The sequence below is a fragment of the Pyrgilauda ruficollis genome, unplaced genomic scaffold (assembly GCF_017590135.1).
Source record: "Pyrgilauda ruficollis isolate IOZ18807 unplaced genomic scaffold, ASM1759013v1 scaffold10, whole genome shotgun sequence".
In the NCBI taxonomy this organism is placed as follows: domain Eukaryota; kingdom Metazoa; phylum Chordata; class Aves; order Passeriformes; family Passeridae; genus Pyrgilauda; species Pyrgilauda ruficollis.
The window spans coordinates 7684633-7712388 of NW_024508101.1; the positions used below are offsets into that span (position 1 = coordinate 7684633).

The 27756-nt window shown below is 42.5% G+C and overlaps 1 protein-coding gene across 1 annotated transcript in view; it reads right to left on the minus strand.

The window, feature by feature from the left end:
* The window catches only part of PTPRG (protein tyrosine phosphatase receptor type G), a 382051-nt gene extending 376828 nt beyond the window's left edge, over nt 1–5223 (minus strand). The window contains exon 1 of the mRNA XM_041461824.1: nt 5205–5223. The gene's annotated coding sequence lies outside the window, so the exon portion shown is untranslated. The remainder of the gene's footprint in view (nt 1–5204) is intronic.
* Nucleotides 5224–27756: the final 22533 nt, after the last annotated feature.

The following is a 27756-nucleotide window of genomic DNA, read 5'->3' on the forward strand; positions in this document are numbered from 1 at the left end:
AGGAGTGACTTTGATCAACAGGAGAGCAGAGGAGTCCAGTTTGCCAGTCACAGGTGTGATGGGGTCACACTGGTCTTCACTGCAAGGAGGGGGTATCACATTCAGCTGTTCTGTGGCTGTCAGATCCAACCCCAGAAATAAAAGCTAGAGCAATTCAACCAGGTTCAACATCCTGGAACTGATAGAAATGCAGACTGTGCTCTGAGAAGTGCTGGTTACACACAAGCCAACTTAAGAAGGTAATTTTAAGCATGTTTGTTCAGCTTTATCACCTCAAAGAACAGCTCCAGCCCAGTGCACTGGTGCCCTTCTCAGGGATATGGGAACATCAGGAGACACTGAGATCTTCAGGGCCAACACAGCCCACCACTCTTCAAGGTGTGCTTTCTTCACAGTAAGATTCAAACCAGGACACCACTAAGATTCTCCAGTACAAAGTCTCCCATAATCATGGTAGAGTTCAGACTTTTTCCCCACAAAATTAACATCAGGACCTTTCAACTTGTTTATGCTTGAGCAAATCACCTATGATCTGGTATAATATGCCATGCAATTTCCTTTTAATTGGCACTTGCAGAATTCTCCCATATTCCACAGTGAGAATTCTGGGCCTCACGAACACCCCTGGGATGGCACCAAACAGACAGGAACTAGGAAAGGAGTGGCAAAGAAAAATATAGCTGAAGTTTAGATTAAAATACATGTTAAACTGATTTTAGAACACCAGTGTGTATTTTACACAGACACTGTTTCTACTGCTTTTTCTTGAAACACTAAAGAAAATGTATAGTTGGCAAAATAGAGCCTAGACAGAAAAAGGGAGAAATCTGGCTGTGAACATGATTGTCCAAATAGCTTGTTTCTTCACTGCTTTCCCTCATTGCAAAAAACGTGTCCATAGGCATCAGTGTTTGAAAACAAGCAATCTCCACACATTTCCCTTCCATGACACGAGCTGCCCAAACTGATGAAGCAACATGTAAACTATAAAACATCAATGCCACTGTAGCTTTTCAGGGAAGAAACTGCAATGAAATATCATTGTCCTCTATCAACGCAGCCTGTGGTAGATACGTTTTTTCTTGTCAACATTGCAATAAATCATTCACCAGTCAGATTTCATCTGATGTTGCACCATCACACTCAAGGTAGAAATCCCCACTGCCTGAAGGGGGACTTTTTTCAAGACCAAAACCAATAGTCCTGTGTACTCAACTACCTGTTTCTAGGTAATGTAGCCTTTCTCCACCATTTCAACCCTGGTGCAAAATTAACACGTGTTACCAGTTTTTATTTGGACACTTAGAATTCTGGCTTCAAACTCAACATAAAAGTAACAACAAAAGACAACACCAGCCGAAGGAATCACAAGGCCATCTGCCTTCAGTATCACACACCAAAGAGGTTTCCTGCCCTATAAAACAGCCTCGTTACTTGGTTGGACAGGACTATACTAAAAAAAAAAAAAAAAGCCAAACTGATTATGTGATGGTGTCTCTAATCATGGATTCAGACACACATTATGAGCCCCAGTGAAAAATCACTTCTACTCTACTACTGCAATATCTGCTGAATATTTGTTCTGTTCCATATTCCACCTACTGCTTCACTATTAGAAGAAACCTGTTCTCAGACAGTGATCCAAGAGCATCAGAGCATCCTCCTTCCCAGAGATGATAAATTTCTGAGAAATCAGGTCCAGGTGTCTGGAAAAGTTCTCCAACTGCTCAGCTCCTGGGGGATGGATGACACAGCTACTCACACACCCAGGAACCCAAACTCCTCCTGCAGCCCACCCACGGGCTGCACAGCAAACCCTGCTGAGTGTAAAAGCCCAGCTGCACCAGAGAGGAACAGGGCAAAGAAAGGAGCCCCCAGTCCCAACGGGAGGGCTCCTGCAGATGGGAGGCCAATGCCCACAGCAAGGCCAGCTCAGTGCTCAGGAAGGCAGCACTGCACCTCCTGCTGGGTTTTGGTTTTGCAGCCAAGGTTTTGCAAGCCTCAGGAACCCACATGGCAAACAATCAGAACCACAGAGCAGGGACCATCAGAGCAAGCCATTAGTGGAAGACAGACAAGAAAGGACAAAAATAGCAAAGCAGCTCTCTGAAGCTCTTGATAGTTCTGAATAATATACAATTCTTCAGTCTAAGGTATTTCTATGAGATGCTGCAAATACTCAAGACACTAACACTGCATTATCCTTAGAAGTCCAGCTGAAAGGTCTCTGGAGCTCTTTTTGGTTATACATCCAAACCCACAGAATTAGCTCCTTACAGCCGCCTTGGCACCACTGCAGTGTCATCCTGGAAGGCAGGACAGCAGAGTCACATCATGAAACACAAACAGTGAGCAGGCCTCTCACAGAGCACGTGTCTACAGACAGCAAGGGCAGGCAGGAAGCTCCAGTTTTTGCTGATGCTGCTTGTATCAATCACAAAAGTCAGCGAAAGGCACCAAGGGAAGCACTGGATAGCTGATCAGCTTTCCAGAGCAGGCAGGACACTACTCCTGGCTTTGATCCTTGATTCTACCCAGTACTGCATTCCCCAGCCAGCCAGTGGAAATGTGTTCACCAAAGCCATGTATTTCATGTCCACCTCACCAAGAAAAAACACTTTCAGTAAGGCCCACATGCTTCAACACAATGTCCAATGAATCCAACTGAAAGCAGCAAACTCCAGGATGGCCTTTACTACACAAAGAGAAGCAAAAAGGCAAACCAGAAGCAGAGAGACTGTAAAAATCAAACTGCAAGGCCTACGTCTCATAATGTACATAGTTTAGAAACATCTGGTTTTGCAAAGAAAGAGCTCTGCTTCATTATACAAATGAAGGGCTCACAGCCTCAGTTCAACTGAAAGCACAGCTGTCAGGCACATCAATAATTCTGTCCTGCTCTTCAGCTTTTTAGCAAGGGAACTTGTTACTAATAGGGTGCAAATAAGACAAGTTGGAGTTGTTTCTCATTGATAGTGAGTAACAACTCATTGACCTCATCTGCCTCTGCACCCAAAATGCCTGATTGTGTTTCCAAAATACAGAAGTGAAGGGGGGAATGCAATCTCAAACTGCAGGAATGAAGAGTCATTGATCAAGACAGAAGTCAGAAGTGTACAGTGTGAAGGTGTAATCAAGACTACTGTGAAATTATAACACTCCTCAGAGCCAATGAAAAAAGTTCATTTTCTTCCTAAGTTGGTTTTCACCTTGGAAACTAATTCTTGATAAAGGTCACACTGCTTAATAGCATGAAATAGGGAAAACAGTACATGCAGATAGTGCTTGACATGAAGTATTAATTACCTTTTTGGCAGAGCATCTGTTTGTGCTGTGATGTATTAGTCCTTACACTGAGCCATGGCTTGGGATTCACTTAAGGTAGGTGTCACTGGAGTATGGACAAGTCACTTTTACCTTACATCCCTGGATCCCAGGTGTGCTTATGGATTTTTAAACACAGCTGGTTTCTTGGCACATAAACATGAATTGCTGTGTGGTTTTAAGTTATTAGTAACTAATTAGCTGTTGCTGTTTTGTTACCAAATTCAAGAAATCCACACACAACTCCTATGCTGCCTCCAAGGGTTAAGGAGATGTGCTCTTCATCATGTCATCTCGTTACTAATTATGTTTTGTTCCTACAAAACACTACTTCAGCTGTTAACTTAAGAGAACAGGCTCTTGCTTTGATTACCAAGGTAGCCAGATCTGCCTTTTTTGCCCTTGGTTTGCCCTCTTCTTAACACATGAACACATCTGAATCAAAGCAAGCAGAAGGAAAAGAAAAGGTGAGAGAAAAATGAACCCAAGAAATTAAAGTAACAGGTATCTCATAACACTTAGGCACTTCAAAAGAAGGTCAAACAGGAAATGAGATTTAGACCAAGCAAAAGGTTCTTGTATTCAGAATTAAGCATTCCAGGAATTCTTCAACATTTCTTAAATTACAAGAAGCATTGAACAAGATCACAGCAACCCAAAGAACCACCTGACAAAAATACAGGCATTTACCTTTCCAGCAAACCACCAAGGATGATTTCCTTGTCACCCTGATCACCCTGTGATCAACTCACAAGAGCAGCAACACTTCCTCTTCTGGACATTTCATCAGAGCACAGCCTTCAGGTATTTTCTCTAATATTACATGATGGCTCACCATTGCCTTACCTGGGAAGCCCCAGCACTGCTGCACTGTGAATTCCATGTTGAATTTGACTCAGGGTAATTGTTATTGCTGGCAATCTGCTGGCTGTGGGGTAAAAGCCAGCTGACAACACAACAGCTTCTTACATGAGTTGGCATAATGCAGAAATATCCTGGCCAAAGACTGAAAGCACAGAGACCCAGACTCTGCTTTTTCCACTGGAAGTCATCCCTGCAGATCACTGCCCAAATGTGCCAGGGAAAGCCTGAGCTACCTTGCCAGTGCAGGACTCCAGGGTCTCAGCATTCACTACAGCCCCCAAGATATTTTTAAACTACTTCAAACTGTCAAGTATTTTTTACTTCATTTATTTCTCAGTGATGACTTGGAGTAAGTACTTATTTTTAAATCATATTTGACATTTTGTTAGGTACATTGGAAAATAAACCAATTCCTACATATGCAAAAATTAGGAATTAATGAGGCCTGGCAATTATCTTGACGGAAAGAACCAAGTGACTTAGTTGAACATACAGAGACTCACTTAAAAAAAAAAAAGTCTGCTCTAGTAGTTAAAAAACAAACGAAATTGCTTCTTATTGATTTTAATTTAGCTTGAAACACTAGCTGTCTCTCCAACAAAGCCAGAAATGGAAACAACTATAAATGAGTACAAGATGTGATAAGATAGACAGATTCTTAAGCAATCGAGTATAGAGATGACCTCCAGTTTAGACAGTAGTTAAAATATGATATCATATGTATGGATCAATAAATAAGTTTGCATTTGTCTCAGCTCCAAAAGCTAGAGAGCTACGTTCTCTTTTCTTTAGCGACTCTAAAATGTTGTCCAATTAAGCTCTGGGTTTTTTTTTTTTTTCCTTACAGATCCTCTAGATTCTAATTTACAAATAAAATCAAGAGAAGCAATTAAATATTTAGTACTATCAGCATGTTTCCCCAAGTGATGCACATGTGGAACAGAATAGAAGTAGTCCAATCTTGATACAGGAGAATGGGTTACAAATTGAAATACGTTCCCATTACCATTACTCACAGGCTTCACGCTCCAGCAAGTCCCAGAATCAGCACCACGCTGCCCATCCCTGCACAGGAGCCTGCTCCTCCAGGCTGCAGCAGCTCTGACCCACTGCCCTCCAGCCTCCAGAGCCAGCACAGACACAGGGCACGGCTCAGGGTGCATAGGAAGGGTGTGTGCAGCACAGAACAGCACTGGAAGGGACTTTTGGTAATGGCCATCCAGCCCATCGTGTTAAAGGCTAATTAAAACCTTCCTGGCAAACTGCCTGGTCACTCTTCTCTGCTCTCCAGACAGCATGCACTGCCAGGGCCTGCCTGAAGCACATCAGAGCATCAGGATCAATCAAGCATGATTTATGATCCTTTCAGCACACCAGAACTTGAGCCAGCATTACCTGGTAGGTACACATCAGGTCTTCTGTATTTTTTGTGAAGGCTCCTATATTTGGAAGGCAGGTCTCCCTCTCTCCTTTTGTCATAAATATCTCTTCACTTTCTCACATACCTTTGCATACCCCAGGCTCATCCCAGATAACACCAGCTGAGGGAGAATGGACTGGTTTTTCACTATTTGATACATGACGCTAATCACACACAATCAAGGTAAAAAGCTAAAAGCATCCAAGGGAGGTCACCTGTCACAGTTGAGATGGCCACAATACACAGAGCATCACCACACAATTTTAGAAAGCTTTAAACAGTCCCCCAAACACAGTAACACCATACCTCATCAGAAGGCTTCAAGCCATACAGAGTAACACCACATCACTTCAGAAGGCTGCAAGCATCTGCCCCTCTTGTTCTTTAGCCCAGCCTTTTATCCCCTCATGGTGATGCACTGCACCTGTGTGCCCTCTGCTCCCTTTGGTGTTGCTCAGTGCCCCTGGGCACTCCATGGCTCGTTGCTGCCAGTGCTGCTCGCAGCTGAGCCCACGGGGGATGAGGCTGGGCCAGCCCATCCCAATGACCCCAAACTGTGTCCCTACAGCCACCCGAATGGGCACAGGGGCACAGCAACAGAGCACATCTAAAATCTTGCAAACAGCCCAACATCCAGTCCCCCCACCCACTTCCAGCAGAGGAGGAAAAGAAACACTTTCTACCAAAACCAGCAGCACCATGACCAGTACCAGGCTGAGGGAATGGACAGCAAACCCTGCTCCATTTCCTGGGAAATGCACTGCTCCTTGGGATGGCACCACATTGCAGTGCCCACTCCAGGTGTCTGATGGAGCTCATCTTGGGTCGTCACTCCAGGGGGATAAGTGTGGCCAGGAGGTCACAGGCAGGGTCTGGAGCTGTGTGAAACCTTCAGTGTACCACGTCGGACAGAAGTCAAAGCCTGAGTTCCCTCCTTAGATAGCTCCACATCACCTGGACTGCTAGGGGATGCACGGATTGCTACTCCCTTAAAACTGTAGGGCATAAAAAGGAACCAAACAAAAACAGAAGAAAATATCTGACACACTAAGACTGCAGAGGACTTAAGCTTTTCTTTCTATTTCTAAAATTCCCATTATAGCAGCATTGAAGCCACATTAAAAAAAATAAATAAAAAGGGCAAAGAAAATTAATTTGAAGAGCTTATGAAAATTAAGTTAGAAACCCTAAGAATCAGTGATCCAGGCCACATCCACTGAACAGCAGAGTATTTTGTTCAGCACTGTCTCCAATAATGATCTAGAAGTCATACTAGGCAAACAATCAACATGAGCTTCCTTGCTGTGCCAGAAAAATAGGCCACTGAAAATCCCTGGACAAACAGAAAGGGCAAGAGCATTGCACATACATAATATGAACAAGACCAGTGTTCAGTTCTGGTGTGCACAACTTTAAAGAAAAAAAAAAAAAAAAAAAAAACAGAGAAAAGCAAAAAAAAACAAAATACTCTGACAAAAAATTATTCAAGGACTGGATAAAAATCTCATTACAAAGGGTTTGCGAGGCTCAGGTCACCGGGTTAATCAGGACATTGTAACATGGTTTTATCCTCATGTGGAAGTACTCTCATGGTAACAAAATATCAGAGGACTCTTTAAACTAGTAGAGAAAAGCGAAACAGGTAAGAGACAGTTGTTAAAGTAGTTGTATATTTATGACTTGACATTCAGTAATTCAAACATCACTTTTTTGGTGGCTTATTTATTTTGGTAACGACTTTTTTCACAGAAAGAAGTTGGGGATAATTTCAAAATGGGCACCAAACAAATAATTCCAAGGACTGATACATATGATAAAGCATCCTCCAGAAAGCCAGAATTTTAATGGACAGATTGGACATCTCTGCTTCACCACAGGCAGACTCATACTAGGAGGTGGTTTTGCATTTCACCACACAGTAAAAGAAGAACTTTCAGAGAAGTGTAAAGACGGCATTAAAACAGCACCCCTCTGACACAAGGCCACCCAAAGGGAATACTGACAATAACAAGCACAGTTGTATTTCAGAATAATGTCATGATGAGGGTTATGGGACAAATCCTCACCTGGTGAACGCTGCCACAGCAACAGCAGTCGTGCCATGATGGTGTGCAGCAGCTGAGGCTCTGCCATTGCACCGAGAGAAGAAATGACAGAACTTGCACATTTTGCACCCCCAGTTTGCAAATATAACAATGAATTAATTCACAGTAAACAGGAGGGAAGCGCTTTGCAATGCATAAACAATGTAGTAAGAGACAATTTAAAAGTCACAGTTTCTGAAACTGCTGTCACTGAGCACAAACTTTTAACACTTAAATAGCTAAAACTGTACAAAGGTGTCACTTCAGAACACAAACAGTTATACAGAAACCATATAATCTGATGCAAAACCCTTGGGCAAAGAAAGAAAAATAAACAACTAATTTTAGAACCTGAACACTCCATTAGCACTTCTCACCAATTAAAATATGATGCAACTGCTGTCAACAGGCAAATTTTAGTTGCATTTTAAGCATGGATTTAAATACAAAATACACAAGCTACTGCACTGTATAACAATAATAAGCCAACTACCTACAAGCAGAATGGAGGCCAACAAGAAGAAACTTTCTACTGGTTCTCTCTGCCTATCCAGTGAATGGATGCAATGCTTAAGAGACAGACACTCTGCACAATCCCTCATTTCTACTTTGACTGCAGTAAATCTATACCATAATCTCCAGAAGTCTAAAAGCACCTTAGTAATCTAAATGCCAATGAAAGTCTATAAAAATTTAATCCTGAAACTCAATTTTGACAGCAATGTAGATCTGCACTTAATTATTTGGAAGTTACTAGGTATCTTTATTGTTTCCACAGGTTCGGAATGGGGAGGGATGGCTGGACACAAGCCTCACAAGCTGAGGCCAATAAACAGAGGTTTAATAGAAACATATGTCTAAGAAAAAAATTTCACTAAACTTGCCCTAAAAAGCTCTTTGTCAAAACCTATTTATTTTGAGGCATGCATCATGAACTTCACCACCGCCTAAGATACAAACCAAATTCTTGCAAAATCCAGAAGGGGAGATGGGAGGTGGGGAAAGAGAAAAAAGATTATTCAGGATAGCATTTCTGAGCACACCAAACTGAGACAAAGGCAGAGAGCGGGTCTCAGTGATGGGAGTTACTTTAGTTACTTTTAACAACATTCTTGTTGCAAAGAAATGTACAGACCAAAACAAAGTCATTTGCTTTCAACTGAGGACCATCAACACCGGTCAGGACAGAACTGTTTTTATTTACCTTTGGAAAAATTACTTTTACAGTGCATTGACACAACATTGCCATCACATCCTGCTTATTCAGTGTTCACCTCTTCTTACACTGAAGTCCTTTTCCACTCTGGGACAAAGAACACTGGTCATCACCCAGCCTGACAACCTCCCCGAGGAACTCCAGCTCTAAGACTTCAGACTGTTAAAAAACAATAATCCAAGTAGATATTTTTATAGGAGCAAGACAAGGGCAAGGCACAACGTTGGTTAAAGCAAGTATTATAGCATTTCCTATGTCTCTTGCAAGCCTCCTGCAAGGACAGAAGATGGAAAGAGTGAGGTGTGGGAAAACTGAACGACTCTTCACTTTGCCTTCGAGAAGCTATCAGATAGCTTTCCTTTCTGTCAGCAGAATAAATTGACTCCCAACAGAACTTTTAACAGTACTCTGTCAGAGAGACAGGCACATTTTATTTCAAAAAAAAAAGAACAAAGCAGCTGCCACAAGACCAAATAACATCCCGCATTTTGCTCCTAAATACCACTGCAGCTCTTCAGGGCTCAAGGTTTCATTCATTACATTGCTGCAAGCAGAGAAAAGGATTTTTCAAAGGAGCTATCCTAAGCTAAGCATCCAAGTCTCAAAACGCCTAGATTTTCTTTAGAAAGGCCCCCACACTATGAATGCCAAGTCCCTCAAAGCAGGCACTGGACAGGATAAACATCTATCAGGCACCACTGCAGCATTTATGCATAGAAAAACTACAACACCCACATCAATTGAGATTTTATGTGCCAGTAGTGCTGGCAGGTGCATGATGCAGACATGTTTTAAGTTCTAGAAAATTGTTCATCATTATTCAAATGACTTGATAATTAAGAGCACTAGTACTTCAACTCCCAAGCAAACTTGGAGATGCATAATAAAACCACATGAAAAAAAAACCCAAAAGGCCATACAGTAACTGATTTACTTGAACCATAGTTCACTTGAATACTAATTCAAATTGCTGTAAAGTGAGCCATTCACTGTAGCAAAACACAGTGACTGCATGAACTCCTGAGCTCCCTTACTGCCCTGTGCCTTCACTCCTCCTCCTCCAAATTAGGGAGTTTATTCCCACCACTGTTTCCTCCAGCTTCCCAGTAGTAATATCAGGGGAAAGGAAAAATGAGACAAAAAACAGCAATATCCATGGAGTATCTCAGCAGCATCATTGCTGTGCTTGCAATCTGCTCCCTAATTCATCTGTTCTCTTTCAGGGTGGGAAGAGATTCTGCTTAGGCCACAAATATGTGACAGCTCAAGGCATAAAGCTGGAATCTGCTGTGTCCTGGCAGCTGTGCCTCAAGAAGATGAGTGCACATTGAAATGCAAGCATTTGGAGACACAGCCAGTGCAGCCCAGATTCATTCAAAAGGACACTTGTCCTCACTGAAGTGGGCTGTGATCACATTGGAGCATTGGAGGACCTGTTAGCACCACTGAAAGGAAGAAACCAATTTGACTTGCCCTGGCAAGTAATCTGCACCCTGCAAAACAGATAACGTGATCATCAGGGCAAGACACTGAGTAATGGAAAAATTATTATTCAGCACTCAAGGATCATTTTTCTGTGCTTTTCTTTTTTCTCTAAAGGTTTATGGACACACAAATGTGAAAACTAGTTGTTTTCATCAAAAGTTATTCTCTAGTTGGGCACCTCCAGTTGGCCACACCCCGGGTTCTTCTGCTTAAGATGAAAGAGCGCATTAATGCACATCTTCCTTCTCCACTTGGCTTCCAACCCATGCAGGTGATCGCAAAACTGATACTCCCTGGTGGAATTGGGCTGTACCTGGCAATCTGTGAAGTTATATTCCCATCAACCTGTGCAAGAAGATGCAGATCCACAATTTTCACTTGGAGGAAACGCTGACATGAGTTTACCTCATGAACAAGGGAAAAATTGATAAAGGCATTTAGGCACCTAAAGCAGCAAGCAGTCCCCAGAAGGAATATATGAACCAGAAATTAACGCATATGGTGCATTGCTAAATCCTCAGATGACGCCATATTTTTAAAAACATTTGTCTGATAAGCTTTACTTCTTAAAATAATTGTAGTTTAGAAATAAACTTAAAGTAGCATGGCACATAAGCATAAATAATTACAACTTCATCAACACACAGGAACAACTTTACAAAAATGGAAGTACAGTAACTTGGGCTAACAGAAATTAGGCTCATTTTTTCATAATTTCTCTGATTAAAGTTATATATTAGCTAAAGTACAGTGTTATTACTAGACCCTTAGGCTTCAGAGCACATCATGCCACATGTTCATTTGGCTGCTAAAAAGCAGTAACCAAATGATTAGCACTTTTTTCCAAGGACAGTTGAGATTAATAGTTTGAAGTCATTCCTTAATTTAACCATGAAACTTGAACATTTAAATTAGAGTCAACTTTAATAACATTTATTTCAGAAAACTGTAAGTATGTTAGTCCTTGAGCACTGATTATAAGATGGATAGAGCTGTTAGCTGTCTTTTCTGTAATTGGAAACAAATTCCAACTATTAAACTTACAGAACTTGATAACAGTACAGCCAACACTTGTCCCTGCAAAGACCCAGAAACTGGGAGTGGAACCATCACCCTACTGAATAAATAGGTTTTTTATGGGATCAAGAAGGATCTATTTGTTCCACAAAGATTTCTAGTGTGGATGCAGGTGGGACGGGTGAAGGACACGACATCTCTGCTTGACTCACAGAAGTCCATCAGTGCTCTAAGACACCCCTTTTCTGAACAGGATCAGAACCCCTCACATCCTCCTTTCCTAGACAAAAAAGAGAGGAAAGAAATCCTAACTCATACACACAGGCAAAAAATCCTCCGTGTTCTTCCAAGCAGAGCAACATCTCCAGCCTGGATACGGGCTTTGCACATATTGCAATATGGCTGAGGGAATTCCAGTTACCCTCAAATTGTGTTCCTTTCTCTTTTTTTGGATGTATCAAAATCCTTTCCTTCTGTGATGCCTCTTCCTCCCTCCCAACTTTAGGAAGCTCCTCCTCCGGCTGCCAGCACAGACAGCTCCTGCTTGAAGACTTTTGCAAGCTGGGTCCAGGCCCCGTTAGCCACAAACCTGCTAAGGGACAGCAAAGCTCTCCCTGGAGTTCCCCCCTCCCAGAAGCAAATCACAAGCTCAGCTCTTGCAGCCTGGGAAGGCTCACTTGACTGCCTTTATCTGCAAGGACTCCATTAGCAACTTCCTGTAACATATTTTGAAACAGCACTGAAAATAAGGGATAATTAAAATGTACGAAGTGTCATCTTCATAAAAGCCACAGGACTAAATAAAGTCTTGGAGGGCCCTCTCCTGTACATTCCGTATTTCTCTACGTGCACAATGCATCTTCCTCTGTAAAATCTTCACTAGACAAAGCCAGTCTTCTCTGTAACTTCAGAAATATCTGAAGTAGCATTTACTTAGTTCATAAGGCATAGCTCCCAGTATAATTTTTTCTCCAAGGAGAAGACAGTTACATGCAAAATTAACTCTCAACTCAGATCTGTGAGGACTCAAAATCCAAAACCCCATTTAGGCAGTTACCAGGTTAGCAACAATTTGATTCATTACCAAAGATTCATTACCAATCTAGACTCAAGAAAATTACTTTTATGTATGCATCTAGCCTAAGAAAATGTAGCAATTGTCATTTCTTAGATGACAGGAATGTCAAGGAAGAGCTAAGAACTGCACAAATGTGTACCTTTTCCTTCACAAAAAAATATTTACTCTCTTGGCAAAGAACCAAGAAATCAGATAGTAAGGATATCACCTCAGTGTTAATATTTACATCTTACTGATGTTTGGTACTGTGAATTTAGATTAATAAGCAAACAGACCCCATGGAAACAACCTCTCTTACTTTGCCTTGGTTTGATTTATTAACCAATGCAATTACCAGTGACAAGCCCACAAAGCAATGCACTAAACAGTTCAGAAAGAGGAAAACCTTACCCACATATTTTTTTGCCAGAGTGACTCCTTTCTCTCACTGCAACCAAAGGAACAACAACCAAAATACCTACTTAAACAGTGAAGCCCTATTACAACACCACTAACAAAGAAATACTGCAAAGACTTATTTTCTACATGGTTCATTTATTGTTACTGAACAAAGAAAAGAATAGCTTTTATGTTTCCTCACAAAGTAAAGTGATTTGCAGGGGAGAAAACTAGTGACCTCTCTTCCATTTAAAGGGAGCTAGATATGAAACAGAGGGAAGAATGATGCTTACAAATTAAAACCAAGCTGATAAACACCTTACTTCTTTAAACCTCTCTAGAAAATGCTATGAAAATGTACAGAAGTATTTGTGGTAGATACTAAATGGTTAATATCTGGCCGGGATTCCCTGCCAACACAAATTCCGATGATTTGCCATTGGATGTTGTCAGCACCAATGTCCTGTTATAGCCCACAGAGATCCTCCCTGCAGCTTCCCTGCCTCGGGCATCTCTGAAGTGCGGGATCAGAGTCGGAGGCTCCCCGTTTATCAGGATGTTTCACTCAGCCCTCGCTGCACGCTCACCAGCTACTGCTGCTCTTCAGAGGAAAGCTCACGGGAGCCGGTGAGCACCGAGGTCTAACATGGTAGCTCTGTAAAAAACTAAAGGCATTAAAGCCTTTCTGGAAAATAGTCTGCTTTCCAGTCAAACCTTTAGCAACGAAGAGCCCTGAAACATTCCCGAGTATTACACAGCTGTTTTATGGCTTCTGGCATTAAAGAGTTTTACCAACACTCTGCAAGCGTCCTGCTACCCTCTGCTTACATCCATCTTCATATTCGAACCATAACGCAAATATTATCTGGTTAAACACCGCTGATCTAAATCAGCAAGTCATACAATACTGTCATATTAAACCAACATCAGGGCTTGTTTTCCTGCAGCATTCCTGGAGCCTGCCTTCTAGATGTAATTACTATACAATATATATCAGAACCAGAGAGAAAAGCATCACTCCAAGGGCTGAAATTGAGAAGAAATCAATACAAAGAAGATAAATGTTTCGTCAAAAGCTGCAGAGGTTTTAACCCTCTCCCCAACTTAGTTTCTTTTTGCTTCAAATCATTTTACCATGTGAGAAGCTGCTGGAAGGAATGAGATGGGTCTATCTGCTTAGCTCTGCATTTGGTGTTAGGAAATAAAGGGTATTCCAGGAAGAAAATTTTTTTTAAAATTAAAAAAAAAAAAAAAAAATACATAAGTGAAAGTTCCTATAGAACCTCCAGAATTTAATTATTCCATTAGACTCTTGCACACCTGGCCGCGGCGAACAACCAGGGCAGCCTCAGGAACCCACGGCAAGGACCGGAGAAGCCGCGGTTCCCTGGAAGAGGGGTCCGCGCTGCCCCCGGAGCCTCACACCGCGCACCCCCCGCCCCATCCCCGCCGGGAGGGAGGAAGCCCAGGGCAAAATCAACCCCGCGATCCCTGGGGGCTCCCGGCCCTTTCCCGGCGCGGCCGCGGATCCCGGCGGGAGCGCGCGCGGGGGGGCGCGCTCGTGTACACGCTCCCGTGCACGCTCCCGCCCCGCCGCCTGTGTGTGTGTGTCTGGGGAGGTTGGGGACGGTGTGTCACCGAGCCGCGGAAATTCGCCGTTTGCAGTTTCGGGTTCCGCGCTCTCGCCCCGGCGGTGTCTGTTGGGAGTTTCTTGTCTCGTTCTGCCGCCCCCCGGTGCTGCGAGGGGGCCCTGTCCTTCGTGGTCCCCCCGCTACTTGTGTGCATCACTCGGGGTGCTGTCAGAGGGGTCCGACCCCCCCTCCCCGCCCCTCAACCACGCAGTTTCCCATTCCCTTCGAATCTGTCCCCCACAGAATCCCACAGCTCAGTGCTGTGCCGGGTATTTCCAGAAATCCTCATGGAAATCGTACAGATTTTGTTCTCCTCCAATGGTATGTATCTTTTTGGGTACTGCAAGAGACACCTCCACCCCCACTACCCCTAGAATCACATCGATTTTTCCTCCCCCAGTAATACTCATCATTCTGGGTATTGCTGGAAGCATCCCACAAAACTGCTATTTTCCCCCCAGTATTGTGCATACATATTTCCAGAGAGCCACCTCAAAATGAGATAATTCTTTGGTGTTTCTGCAAAGTCAGATGAAGGCTGTCCCAAGCCACTCTGCATCCACCCCCCACACCCCCCCGGCAGCAGTTTCTGAATGAGTGATAATTTTGCACAGGAAACAGAAGCAGAAAATGGTGTGAATTCAGGATGAAGGGATGGTTGCTTGTACTTGGTATTTCCTGGCTGTGCTGTGGTCTGCTGATGCTTAAATTTCATTCAGTGGTAGTTTTTGTCTGTTTCTTTGTTAATTACATCCATTCCAGGGATTCTGTTTCAGAAAGGAAAGGGTTTGGCCAGGTTTATCAGCGAGTAGTGTGCTCAGCCCTGGCTCTGTCATTTGCTATGCTCTTCTTCATTTACCTGCAAACCTTCCACATTTGTGGTGCTTCCAGAGGAGAGGAGATGGTCGCCAGGAGAAGGAACAGAGTAGGAAAATTCAGCAGTCATTTTTGGAATGGCAGTGATTTTCTCTCCCCCTTCCTCAGCTCAGGGGTCACTAGAGCAGCACCCTCAGGTAATTAGCACTGTCTGCAAGTGGCTTGGTGTCCGTCCAGGTTTATCCCCCTCATCACAAGATGCCAAGGCAGTGGATTATGCTACATCCAAAGGCCCCCTCATCAGGAGACATTTGTAGCCTTTCCTTTGACTTTCTCCCCACATACCAGGTCATGACTGCCAAAAATCACAGTTGGAAGGTAAAAGTGCAGTCCTTATTGGCCAAAACTGCTCATCCCAGTAGGGATTTTCAAGTGTAAGCATTTAAGGACCTGATTAGATATTCTCTGCCCTTGAGGACACTACCTGTTGGGTTGTGCAAAAATTAGAGAAGGTACTTGTGTAAAGATTTGTCTAAAGCAAAGCAAAAATTTATAGGCCCTGGAGAAAGGTCTCATCCTACTTGTCCATCAAATAATTTCTGAGAACATGGTTTCAACTCTCATAAAAAACAAAGATACAATTTTAAGAGCTACATTTTCTAGATGTTTTTTGTTCCTATGAAAATCAAAATTAAATCCCCACTTGCCTTGACCTTTTGGATTCTGCCGTGACATCTGGGCTCAGTTACTTATTGGACTGTTCAGAAAAACCTGCAAAATATTCCCCTTTTAGCAATTGATTGCAACTTTGCTGTTCTATTTCAGCAGACAGGGAGGCAGGTTCTACACCAATACTGAGCCTTGCCTCTTCAAGTGATGTCTCCCTGGTATCATAAGAGGCAATCTTAAGGTGTTTCAATTTAAAAGTGGGTTTCAACAGGTCTCATTACATGAGAAAAGTTATTACACACTATTGCAATATCACAAAAGAGGAGTAAAAGCAGTGGATTTTTTTTCAAAGAGCAGTTTGAATTAGTATTTTTCTCACTAATTCAAAATCTTTTGCAAAAGCTGTTAATTGCACCATTTTATATTTAAAACATATTTTTAAATTAGTTTAGGGTTTTCTTTCCTGGAAAATTACGAACCTGAAACTGGACCCATATTTTGGAATTGGAGGAATTTTGCATTTTCCATTCTTGGTGCAAACATGAAAGTAAGCTATAAAATGCATAATCAGAGTACAGTCTCCTGAGGAGCAGAGATGACTTCAGATCTCTCTAAGCTGCTAAGGAAGATTTTAGAATGGCAGAGCTCCCATCAAAAACCTGAGGTGTTCGGGCTGGATATTCACAGTAGTCGCCTCAGGTCTGAACTTCTTAAAACAAATCTGTAAAAGCCCAATGTCAGCACGACCAGCTTGGTTCAGCCTGCTGTGGTACAACATGTACAATGACCCACTTTTCCTGGAGTGGGAAATCAATCATTGCATCGTCACACATCAGTTTAGGAGCTGTGGTGGCAGAAGTAGCTTTGTTTCGCATTAGCAATTTGGGTGGGCAGAGAAATGGAAAGATGGATGATGGAGATGCAGAGAACAAAATTAAACACGGTTAAATGAGAATCCATTTCCTGCATGCAGTATCTCTGTGCCCGAGGCACGCTGTCTATCAACAATACACAGGTACAAATTGGCCTGCAGACGGATCTTTAACTACCCAAACACAGCAAACTGCATTAGCAGGATGCTGCTCTGCTGGGCTGTGGACCAGCCACATCTGATAGGACAGCTGATTCTTCACAGTGACTGAAGTACTGTGGTGTGATTAAAATAACTGCTGCTGTATTGAAGGGGTTGAGAGTGCAGCTAAACCAGTGCAGCTAAACCAGACCAATGGGTGCTCTGCAAATCTTGTGATATTTATGGTTAGCAAAGCAGGTGATGTCAAGGTGAGAGGAATGGGATGAGGAGCCCTGGTTTGCTTGGAACAGTGAATAAAAGATAACATTTATCCTTCTTTTCCCCCTTCCTGTTTGAAGAAGTAATATTTTTATGCTGCCTTCATCAACATATGAGCATGACTCCTGGGAAAGAAATGAAAGTCTGTTAATTTATTTGATCAGACATGAGAAATAATAGAAAACTGAAACGAAGAGTTGTATTTGTCATATGTTTGAATTAGTGAAAAGCTGAAGAAAGCAGAAAATATTGCAAGGAGTTCAAAGATGAGAGGTTTTATTGAATTAGAAAATTATTAATAACATTAATCATTTCCAAAACAGGCTTCTTAACATCTATAATGACTATGTAAAGGATTGGAGAAATAAAAATCAAAGAAAAAAGTCAGATACACAAAGTTACACTTCTTTTTGTATCTAGAAAGAAAGGGATGAATTTTCCTTTATTTACAGCCAGCCTCACTGGAATGGTTAATCTGTGGGGAAAAGACCAGGTGAGGATCTAGCCCTGAAAGGATAATTCAACATGAAGTATAAAGAAGCAGCTACAGTTCAGATTATAAGTAATGTGACATATAAACTTCCAGATTAATTCACCAGCCCTAGTTCCTGTTCAGCTTTGCATGGAAAGTTAAAAAAGGATGCCGAGTTTCATAAATTATACTATTGCAGAATTAGTTTCTTGCAGCCTCAGGAGAGATGCATTCTTCTCAGAGTATGCTGTGAGGCTTTGAAGGTCTTAACAAGGCATCTGAGAACCTGCTGAGAACCAGAGGTGGAGGGCAAGCAAAGTGCTGTGATAAAAGAGAGGGCTTTATTTCAATATAATCATAGCAATGAGCTGTGTTGTTTGATTTATGAAGACATAAAAATAAATGAACTCAGAGATGCAGGTAAAGCAAAAGGTATGAAGAATGTTAATGGTTGATGCAAGCTCTGGCTAAGACATAGGCTGTGGTCAGAGATTGCTGCGAGGGTCACAGGCTGCACATCTACAGCTCAGCCAGCATGACAGGAATGAGCACTGACTTGAGAGATGCTCCAAGATGTCCTGGCTGGGAAGTGTCCCACAGGGTTTGCACAAGGCTTTTTTGGAAGACCAATACATTTATTTTCTTGTGTTCTAAAAAAGGAGCCACCACCTTAGGGTAGCCTTAGGCTAAATCACTCAGAACAGACACTGGTCACATGCTGAGATGCCTACTTGAAAACTTGGAATTAACCTTGAAGTCAAACAGTTCTTTTGTCTCCCGAAAGGGCCTCAAAATGGCTGTGTTTGTAAAAGTGTGTATGGAGGGTTGGACTGATCAGCAGCAAGTTTCTCTTTCAAAAGCAGCTGTAGTTCAGAGTCCTGTGGTACGACCTTGCTAGGGCCCTGAGTGTGTTTAATTCACAAATCCTCTCCTGTTAAGAGAAGAATATAAAAATCTATTATCAGTGTGGCAGCGAGCAGAGCAAGTATGTTCATGACTAGAGCTGAGAGATGAGATGGAAGACCCAGTTTTCTGTCCTGCTTGTCTGTGGCCATGTCTGTGACTCAGTGGGAATTATTGCCTTGGCAGAATTAATGAAACTAATGAGACAACAGACTTAGGGTCTTCCATTATTAGTTTGTAGGTTTCAGTACTATCTGGGTTCAATGAAAGTCTTGGGATCCTCAGCTGCAGAGAAGCAGAAGTGCTTTGAGTGAGAAGGCTCTATCCATGCTCGATGTTTTTCCACTATCGTGCAGCTTGCCAGGGAGATAACTGCAACTGTTGGGTTTTTCTACATAGTGAAGTTGACTCAAGGACAGGCAGGGTTTGCAGGCAGTGTGAACTCAGGCTGAATATAAGTTGCTGTAAGGAGCAGCAGGGGTGTGGTGTGCTGGATCTAGACATGTTACAGACACAGTTATCATGAGCAATCTTCTTGTCTCTGGTATACCCACATTCCAGCCCCCTTGTCTTCCTGGACTCCACAAAGCCAGTATCATAATGAGATACCTACTCTTTAAAAGGCCTCAGGCATTACAAGCAAAATTGGTGAGAATTAATAAATTCATTGAAGGTGGAATTTCTGCTCTTTCTTTCCTCTCTTTCTGTCCACCGCTGATTTCTGCCAAAGAAGTTAGTGTGATATATCCCTGCCCTCCTGCACAGATGTCAAAAAGATGTGTCAGAAGCTACTGGTGAAGGGTAAAGACACAGGTGTGCTGTGGTCCCAAGGGGAGAGGCAGTAATGACTCTGTAACAACGCATGACCTTCTGCTGTAAACCCATTGCAAATGGTGTCCAAAGCCAGGCCCCCGAAATTGCTCCACAATGAAGACCAATCAAGCAGACTGCAAAAAACACTTTCCTAGTCAATCCCAGGAGAGCACTTTCAAGAAACAAAAATCTGTTCTATAAATGGTAGAAGCAGACTCCCAATCTGTTTAAGAAAAGAAGAGAAAGTTAAAGAGAAACGTTTGCCATACCCATGTTCACTCAGAGATACACTCTCTTTGACTGCAGGAATAAGATGATGTGCAAACTTGTATGTTCTGGCTATCTTTTTTAGTTGGTAATGTCTTACAAGAGTTTGCACAGATGTGAATAATTGCATTTCAGAAAGTAATGCAGCCCCTGGTGGGAGGGTGTGGGGAGGAACGGCCTTGACAGAACAAGGAAAGAAATAACACTTGTGAAGTACAGGAAAAGTAACTTGTTTTATTTTGGGTCTCTGTGTTGCAACAGAGAAATGCAGATATCAGATACCAGCATAGCTCTGTTTTTGCTATTCCTCTCTGGTTTCAGATATCTGTGTTTTTGGTGTTTGAGTATTTTTTTCTTAAAACATCAGCAGTTACTCAAATATAGACTTGTGTAAAGCACTCTGGATTTGAGTGTGGACAGGCAGTACATTAGCTAATATGATTCCATTTAAAAAGGATTCCATAGCCAGTGCCCCAATTAAATGAAGAAGTGCCAATATTAATAAAACTCCCAAAGAAAGGGATAAAATCAGATGCCCCAGTGACCCCTCAGACATGAGTAATTCAGATCAATACGTACCCATAAGCACCGATGGAGATAGATAAACAACAACAATGTAACCAGGCCACTGAGGTTTGGCAGTACAGCACATCCACAAAGTCTCCTTTGTTTTCTCTATTTTACTTTCCATTCCCTTATTCTCCAGTGTCAGGAGCATGAGCTACTTGTCTGCAAACTCCAGTTTCTTGCTTGGAGTTCATCCTGTCTCCTCTTGATGCCTGGACTAAAAAGGATTTCTTGGAAGCGTAAAGAGGCCGTCCAAAACGTTGAATAAGCAGTAATCCAAATCCCTGACAGTTTACATCCCTAATGCAACTGAAATGATTTTCATTCATCTTTTCAATTGTCATCAAATACAGATCCACTGCAGCTGGGCACAACTCCACTGGGCATTCCCTTTCCTGGAACTGCACCTACTTGGGTCCAAGTCAAAGTTTTGCCAGTGCAAGGAGGGATGTGACCAAATACCACAAAAATGCAGTTGTTACTTTCTACAGTGTTTTGCTACTGTGGGAGTGTGGCAAGGCTTATCTTTTCTCCCCAGATTTCATGTTCATGATGCATATCTTCGAGCCATCAAGGTCTGGTAGTTACAATGCGTCCTGCTCACAGCTACAGTGTCGAAGGGTTTAAAACATTTTAGAATTTCAGCATCTCTTTTTGTTGATTTCAGATGAATGGGAGAAGAGGATGCCAAGTTCCTGAAAACAATAAACACTTTAATAAACACAATAAATGCTGGGCCAAATTCCACCTTTGTCTATGCTGGTGTAAGTCTAACCTCTCTTCTTGCAGCTGACAGGTAATGTGAGACAGTGTAACATGGGACAGAGTCAAACCCTTTAACTTGGAAGAAGACAATTGCTTCCTCTGGCCCAAGCCCAACGAAATATACATAAGACATACAAAAGATAGTAGTAGAAACTGTAATTTTTTTTGTTTTTGTTTTTGTTTTTGTTTTTTGTTTTTGGTAAAAATATTCAATTCTGGACTGAAAACTAGGCTTTTGTAGCTAAGCCAAAAAGAGTAAATGTTTATCATAAGCGACCTGAAGAGGAGTACAACTAATGTGTGTTTAGAACCTTGAACTGTTGTGTTAGTCCACACAAATTTATAATGCCACTTTTAAAATAACTAATGATGTCCAAATAGATTTTAGCATCTATTAAAGGTATTATCTTAAGACACATTAATGGGGGAAAAGAAAACTGAGAATTGTATTAAGACTACTTCATAGCAAAAGAATATGAGCAGCATCAGTTAGTACAGTTGCCCTGTAGCAGAAACACAACAGAACGACATTATTCTCTCGGGGTCAATATTAATGGCAAATTAATATTTGCCACTTCCGAGCACGGGAGCGATCCCCGGGCCGGGTTTGCCGCCGGGTGTGAGCTCGGGCAGTCGCAGCCCGGGGCTGAGCCGGAGGCGGCTTCGAGCCACACGGGGGAGTCGCAATGCGCGCACGGCCAAGTTCGCGTCTCATAAATCACTCCTTGGAAACCTGATTTCTCCGTGCCGCCGCCTCGTCAGTCTGTCTGGGACATAACACGAGATCTGCAACACTTAGCACAGCAAAAAACAAAGCCGGAGACGCGGTGTTTCTGTAACAGAACGGCCTGTAAGTGCGGCGGGTCGGGGTTTTTGGAGGGGGAGAAATCTGCGCCAAGCGTGATTCTCTTCACTGAACGCCGAGCCACCAGCCTGCCTGGTGATGCCATGTAGAACACTAAGAAAAGTTAAAGAAATCTCAGCTATCGGTAATAAAATACTAGCGATTTGGTGTAATCCATTGGGAAAGCAGAGGGTGTGGCAGCTCATTGCGTGACAGGACAACACGGAATGTCACAGCGGCAGTGGAACAGCAGCGCTGGAGCAGGAGCCAGGCCCTGCTCCTCATCGCATTTCTCACTGCAAGGGCTGCACAGCCCTCCACCCGATAGCTGCAGGAAAACTGGGCACGGGCACGGTGTGGGCAGGCTCTGATGCCTGGCCCAGGATTTAATGATCCTACAAAAGCCACCTTCAGTGGGCACAGGCCATGAGCAGTGGACACACTGCCTGCAAATCCTGCAGCAGTGAACCATCCTCACTCCCCAGGTCCATCCCAAGGTGCAGGACACAGCGGTGATGAGGGTCCTGAGCAATGCACAGGGGGAAGCTCGGGCAGAGATCTCTCAGCATGGCACAGGTTTTCTTGCAGTACCCAGGCCATCCTAACGAACATTCCCTTGGATTTTTATACATCTTTCTTACGACCTAACCATATTACACAGGAGACTTTCCCAGCTTATTGTTACCTGCTACTAATCCAGACTGCTGCTCACACAATACACCATTATCCAGCAAAACAACACGTACTGACAAACGCTGCTCGGCGAGCACTGGCCACCAATCCGAGGGAGCCAGGGTCACTGCTGAACAATACCAAGAGAGGTCTCACTAGCTTCTTCTCCCTCCTCCATTCAATGAGCTGTTAATAGACAAGCTGTTAGAGAGAAAAAGAACTAAATAGTTTACAAGCTTACATTTGAAGGCCTGTGAATTGCATTAGCTGAGCCAGCTGAGTGAGAGCCAAGGCAATCTCCCCACGATTGTAGAAAATGGCATTGAGGCATGTGGAGGCAAAGAAAGAATGACAGTGACCAGGTTTACAATATGCAAAGCTGAAATAATTACTGCTTTCTGTGGCATAGAATTTTTAGCTGAACTACAATATGGAATCAAAGCATTCTGTTAAATGCGCAAGTGTGTTTGTGTGTGTTCATATTTTAAAACTTTCTTCTATGCAAATATTTATTTACAGCGTTAATAAAAATTTTCTGAAGCTGATTTTTATTATTTCCTCATTGGACCCCCTCCTACCTCTCATTCTCTACTGCAGAGGCCACTCTCAGTATGAGAAATGACCGCAGTATTTTTCATTACTCTCTGGGTTTTTTGGGGCCTAGCAGTTATGAATACGAATGTGAACCACTTTCAATACAATTACCTGGACAATAATTTGGGATCTGTGGAGCTGGAATGTGCAACTGAAAATATTTGTAACCCTTTAGTTACCAGTCAAGTGATTGGCATATTTCTTTTTAATATTTCATTCTGTCCTTTAACTTTACCAGAGGGGGGAAAAATTGAAAGCAGCAGAACAGGACAGATTAATAATAGTGAAATAGAAAAATTGAAAAATAAAGAATGGAACCCTCAAATAATTCATTTTAAGACATTCTGTGGCAGAAAAGAATGAAGGAAAGAACAGTTAAAAACCAGCCACTATTAAACAATCATAGTTCAAAATTTCTACCTTTGAGAAAAGTTCAGAGACTTTCAAGGGGACCATAGCTTCAAACAAAAGGATTGGTGTGGATCAAATGCACTTTCAGGTAAACTTGCTTACTAATTTTCTTCTTTATATTGTTCTTCCCATTTTCCATAATCTGGTTAGAAAGAAGCCAGGCGCTGTCTCTAGAGCAGTGCAATGACAGCGGCAAGAGCTGAGGGAGCTGGTTCAATGCAGCCCTTACAAACAACCTGAGGGGCTCAGGCAATGGCTGCTGGGCTTTCAGCAAAGGACAGTGGTGGCTTTTGCTGTAATCTCCACTAATGGGCTGCTGTCTTTGATAGCTCATTCGAAGTCCTCCTAAAGCAGTAAAAATAGGCTTGACAGCAAACACAACTTTGTCTTTTTAAAACATTTTTTTTGCGCATTACCACTTAGATCATTCACAAACTGGATTTATTTGGGTCAGTGATCCAGAAAACAGCTTTTCCAGTCAGACTTGAGCTTTGCCCATTAAACTTTGTCTCAAAATCTGAGTATATTTACCAAAGAGAAACCTTTCAGTCATGCTTAGAGTACCAGCCATCTATTGCTTATATCTGAAGGGAAAGTAATCCAGCATCCTTCTACATGGGGTAAGAATTTCTGCCACTATTTTAAGAACAATGGCAAAACTCATGCTGGCATTAGAATGGACAGTCTGGCTTCTGAATTGTTAAATGCTCTCTTTTGGTTCCAGTCCTTCAGTGTCCGTGCAGGTAAATCAGTTTCTGGAATTAGTCACCTGAGATCAGACCAAGTAGAGACTATGGATTTTCAGGTCCTTGATTATGAACATTTTTCACGTAGGCTGAGAAAAATTCTCTTTGGAGGCTTCAGAGAAACCATCATGTCAAACGTATTTTGTTTTAGTGAAAGGCTGAGGATTTATCTAGTCAAACCTGGGAATCATTCTCTTTTGTTTTGGTGGGTTGGTTTTCCTGAACTGTTGAGTGTTCCCTCCTCTTATATCCTTTCATTCAAGTTAGTAGTTTCCTTATATTGGCTGATCTTTATTTCTGCTTTTAATATTCTCTATCGATTTTATTGTAGTGCACTTACATGGTGTTCAACAGTCCCCTATTACAGTAAATAAAACGAGATAAATAACTTGGCTTTCTTTCTGCATGTGAAATATTTGGCAGCAGCCATCCCCACCCTTAACTGAGCACTTGACAGTGTCACAGTCAGTATGTGTGAGAGCAGCTCTGCATGCCCTCACATGTCACCAGTGCCCATGCTGGTTATATAAAGCCAGCTTGGGGTCTGCTGATATTGCTGGCTGGCTTTATCTAGCAAGCAGAGGTACCAGTGGCATCTGTACATCTGTTGGATGTGCAGATGGAGGCAGCTGCCCTCTCAGACACTGGCAGCAATAGCAGTTTTAACATGGGCATCTGTGACCAGGCAAGATATTGCTTATCTGCAGTGCATGGCGAAGTCACTGAGGCTCCTGTTTTCAGATCAGGCAGGTGTTATTTCTATCTATCACTGACAGACTCAGGCTTAACCGGTCACTTAAATAACCACAATAAGATCCAAACCACAGCTTCGCTTTTCCCCGTGGGACTCCGCAGACACTCGCTGTCCTCAGGGAAATAACCAGCACAGTCAGAGTACAGGAGGTGCGTTCCTTTGGCCAGCAAGAGTCTGGATGGCATTCCCAGCAGCTGCACTCCCTCCAGAGCCCTTGGTGTTGGCTCTGTGTCAGCCGGAGGTCGAAGGCTCTGCCGAAGGGCTGGGGCAGATCCAGGGCAGCACCTGGCCCTGATCCTCAGCCTGCGCTGGGCCGGGCTCTGGAGCTGGGCCTGAGCCTGGGCCTGCCCTGGGAGCACACACGGCTCATCCTGCCTGCTTGGGGCACTGACAGCAGCTGCCTTGAGCGCCTGACTGCATGCCAGGATCTGCTGCAGGCTCTGCAAGGAGGCCAACTGCATTGTTATTTCCCCCTGCCCCAGACAGACGGGGCTAGGTGCTGCTCCAGCAGTGCCCACACTGGCTGCACCCTCAGCGGTACTGATGTCCTCTGCCAAGGTTACAGGTCTCACTCTTACTGCAGGTGATGCTTACTCCCCTTAAAGTCCTGCAGGTTTATCTCCTCTTATTGTCTCTAAGCCAGCTCTGAAGATCAAACCTGGGTGGAGGTTCAGATCAGCACTGCCAACAGTCATCTGTATTTGTTCTCCAGGAATACACAGATGTATCTTCCTGCTGTGCTTTGTGTGGCTGCAGCCCAGATCGCCTCCAAAACAGACCTCCACATGGGGTATGCTCACATCCAGACATGCTGAAACTGTGCTAACGTTTTATCTGATGTCTCAAATTTTAAAGTATGGAGTTACAAGTTTTAACTGATTTTTTATTTAAATACATACTTGAGATCTAAAAAGATTGTATTTTAATTTTGTTATTGCAAAAGCAAATCTATTCCAGTAAGTTAATGCAAACTGCTTTGAAAAGAGCCGTGGAATATCCTTGTAAATATTGTGTGGAAGCAAGTAATTAGAATAGTCAAAATAAAAAGTAAAAAACACATGACTTTGAGAAAGCACATAAAGAGTAATCAAGCAGAGTAAAACCAAATAAGATTAATTGAAGTTACAGACTCAGTATACGGTGTATTGTATTCTTTGGACTGAACAGAATTGCATGCTGTGCAAGGGTGTTCTGAACTCCATTAAAGAGTAATCTTTGTACACAACAGTAGTGCTGTGCAAATAAATGTTGTGAGGCAAAATAAATAAGTTTTGAGAAATGAATGACTCTAGCAAGAGTTTGTCAATTAATTAGAACAAAGAGGGAAGTCTAGCAAACAACACAAAGAGATAAACAGGGAAGAGTTCAAGTTGCCATAACAGCATTTGCTATTTTCTTACTTTACTTTTTGCTAATTCTCCCTCTCAAAAGCTTTGTGTGATTTTCTTTGAAGGGGCAAGCAGCCAAGAGGGTGCAGTGGCAAATTTGCTCACTCATGAAATGCTGTCTTTGGGCCTTTCCTAAAAAAGGTTAATTGTAACTTGATAATTTTGTTTTAACAGGGAGTTAACAAGGAGTGTGAACTAGAATAGAGAAAGAATTACAGAAGATTTAGTTAAGTTACATGTATTGTAGACAGCAAGACCTGTTCCCCTAAAGTGGTTAAGGAATTAACCAGTGCAATTTCATAATTGTTAGTTATCATCTCTGAGAACCTGTGGAAGATAGGTCAAGTCCCAGAAAACCAGAGGAGGACAGATATAGTACCTGCTTTCAAGAAAATGGAAAAAGGAACTCTCAAGAAACCATGTATTTCTCAGCCTACCTTTAAGCAGGTTAAAACTGGAAAAAATAAATTAGATATTGTAACATTTGTAAATGACAGCATTTTGGAAGCAACTGGAAATACTAGAGAGCACCACAATCAGAATTAGTGCTCTTGGTAAACCAGGTAACTTATTCTAATTTAACAAGGTCACATTCACTCAAGTGAAATAAAAAGAGCTATATATAGGCAGGAGAAGCCAAATCTCTGCACACCAAAAAGGCAGAGGAAGCCTGGAAGATCTGAAGGTGATAACATCCACAGTAAATGAGAAGTGAGATGTACTCATAAGAAAGCAAATCTTGTAAAATGTACTACCAGTAGCACTGCTTGTAACATGACAAACATCATTACTCTGCTGTGCTCAGAAGTATTGGAGGTTTTACCCAGTTTACCCAGAATGTGGTTTAAGTACCATATTTTTAAATAAAAGGGTCAGTCCCACTGGACAGGAACAGGAATAAATAGAAACCTATAAACTATGAGAAAAGGTTGGAGAAACTGAGTTTGTTTCCTGTACACAGTTGAGGAGGGTTTGATAACAGACTTCCAGCATATAAGAAGCCACTAAAAGGAAGTACTAATCCATTGTCCTCTGAGGTTAGGGCAAGAAATATTGCTTTAATTTCCAAGAAAGGAGATTTGGGTTATCTTTCTAACTATAAACCTAGGTAAACACTGGAACAGGCTGCTGGAGTGTCTGTAGAATCTCTATTACTTGGAGTCTTAAAAACCAGATTAGATAAAAGAGCTGTCAGCCTTGTTGGATATATTTGCTCCACATTCCTCAGCAGAGGTGGACTACACCAAACATCCTCTAAGCTCCTTGTCAGCCCTACTTCCTTAGCTC